The 2,662-nt window shown below is 55.0% G+C and overlaps 1 pseudogene; it reads right to left on the bottom strand.

The window, feature by feature from the left end:
• Window positions 1–2,234: 2,234 nt before the first annotated feature.
• Window positions 2,235–2,288, bottom strand: LOC144937047 (U5 spliceosomal RNA; annotated as a pseudogene).
• Window positions 2,289–2,662: the final 374 nt, after the last annotated feature.

Genomic DNA, 2,662 nt, shown 5'->3' with positions numbered 1-2,662 from the left:
TTCAGGGCAGTTCCGGTAAAAATGGTCCTTGCTTTCACAGAGGTTGCATTGCGCTGAGGCTCGGCAATTTTCCACTGTATGATCCAGAGACTTGCAGCGGTAACACACTCGTGCTTCACATGCCACTGCTATATGACCCCATCTACCGCGTTGTAGTAAATTGCTTTTCTTAAAACTAACATCAAAGGCTCTGCCACCCGGCAAAGCTATCAAGCAAAATAGGTCCATGGGCTCAAATTGCAGCATACCCATAACCACAGTTCGCACAAAAATCGAGCGGTCCATAGTCACCTCTGTGATGCTGCCGCCACTAAGCCGCTCGGTGGGCGCCCCATCTACGACCTCGCCACCACCAAGCGACGGAGCCAACCCCGCTTTCCCCTCACCTCACCTCACAAACACACCCTCACGCATTCCCCCCCCCCCCCCCCATAGAGCTCCAAGGGGAGGTCACCTGGCTGACCGGTTTTCACCCGAGAAGCCCTTACCGGGATAATCTTCACGGTTTCCTGCGGCCAGGGAATTGGACGACCTCCCCCGATACTGACTCACACCGCGGCGCTGTGACCGGCATTAAGATTGCATGGTCGCAGCGAGGGGCCACTCGGCCACCGCGGTTGAAACGCACCCCACGCACGCAGGTATCGACGGGGCAGGCAGAGGAGGAGCGAGACGGCTAATTGGCATGACAAAGGCGACGTGCACCGGTGCGGTCAGGCCGACCACCCATTATTATGGAGGGGCATAAGAATAGGACTAATTTGAATACGCGCCGCACATAAGCATTGTCATAGAGGAGCATAATTAGAATAAGCGCCGAGCATAAGCATTGTTATGGAGGAGCATAATTAGAATAAGCGCCGCGCACAAGCATTGTTATGGAGGAGCATAATTAGAATAAGCGCCGCGCATAAGCATTGTTATGGAGGAGCATGAGCATAGGACTAATTTAGAATGCGCGCCGCGCGTAAGGGCCGCGGGAGTGAGGAGGGCTGGGGAGGCGGGGCCCTGGGGACGGGGAGATAGGATAAAAAGCGAGGCAGAGAGCTCTCTCACTCCAAGAAACCAGCGGCCAAGACGGCTCCCAGCTCTGCCCTCCGGACGTCCATGCGACGTGTCGAGACGAGCAGCGAGGAAAGCCCACGGGACGCTGAATACTTCGAACCGTGAGTAAGAAGGTGAAATAGCATCATAAGCAGATGAATCGGGAATAGGCATAGAGGTATCAGCGTAGGCCAGCCTCGTCGATTCATACTGACTTAACGAGTCCCAGGTAGCCGAGAATAAATCATTAATAGCTGATCGTGGCCTCGTGTGATCTCGCTGAGAAGTGTGAACGCGTGTGGTGCTGTGTATACAGCGGCTCGCCTCGTGGGAGCGCTGTGCAGAGCGGCCCGAGGGAAGGGGCTGCGTTTGGAGTGCGCGGCACTGTTTATAACTATCCCCGTAGTGAGTGCGAGCGGAGCTGCGTGTGTGCGCGTACGTTCACTACGTATCTGATACAGGTGCGCATTGCTAACGTGGTTATTCGGCGTGGAGGCGAGTGCTGCACAGGGCTGTAGACGGGCATACGTATACTCCCAGCGAGTGAGTGCTGCGCGAAGCTGCGTGAGGGGGAATATGGTGTTTGATTGGCGATGCGGTGCGTACGTACGCTCGCAGCGTGGGAGCGCTGCACGAGGCTGTATGAGTAGGGGTGTCGCGTTTGAATACCGGCGAAACCCTAGCGGGTATTAGGGCGGTGTGGCAACGCAACCGGGAACAGGGTATGCAGGTGGTGGAGACCCCGGGGGCCAACGGGCCCCACACCTCTTCTGGCACGTCCTCCTTGAAGGCAACTCGGACACAGTTGTGGCGTCTGGCACGATCCGGTGTGAAGCCTGCTCCCGGCCCACCGCGCCTACGGCCTGCACGTTCCTGGTGCTGTTCCGCCGATGCAGATACTGCATTCACCTTAGCAGTCTGTGCCCGCTAGCCAGCAGGTTCCCCGATGTCCTTAGCACTCCTGTCAAGGCCACTAGGCACGTCCAGCCTTCCCAGCAGCTGGCTCCCCTCAGTCGAGACTGACGACTGAGCCAAGGCACTCTCCTTCCGCGCTCCAGACCGTTGAGCTGTGGCAGCTTCCACCTCCACAGCAGTCGACGTGGCTAGTTCATCCCGGATCATCTCCACATCTTGGCAGGTCTCCATATCTATTGGCAGAGCACCCACTGGCTTCACGGCCAGGGTACCCGCCTCTCCACGGGAATCTTTAGTAAAAGGCGAAAGATTTATTCGCTTTGAAGAGAAACCAGAGATTACTCTCAGTTTTTGACTGCGCAACCTATGAGCCGACAGAAACCTCTCTCTAGGCTATGGGGTCCTTCCTTTTTCTCACACAAATGAAAATAAAATAACTTATGGAAATATGTATTTATAAGTTGGTGGACATGTAGTTGAATCTGTGTATTTTGTTAGTTATTTAAATCATAATAACATTATATATCTAAAACTGTATTCAAAGTGGATTCCTGGCTGGATTCCTATCTGTCTAGCTGGCGCTTGAGCCGTGTTTGTGCGGGCTGATGTCACATCTCCCTCCCCCAGCCACCCTACCCCGGATGTTTATCCCGCACAATGTGTGAGAAAGCAGGAAGTCGTGCAAGGCGATGGAGAGAGCGAA

Source organism: Lampetra fluviatilis, chromosome 1 (genome assembly GCF_964198595.1).
Source record: "Lampetra fluviatilis chromosome 1, kcLamFluv1.1, whole genome shotgun sequence".
NCBI classification, from domain to species: Eukaryota; Metazoa; Chordata; class Hyperoartia; order Petromyzontiformes; family Petromyzontidae; genus Lampetra; species Lampetra fluviatilis.
This window is presented reverse-complemented; position numbering and strand designations above follow the sequence as displayed.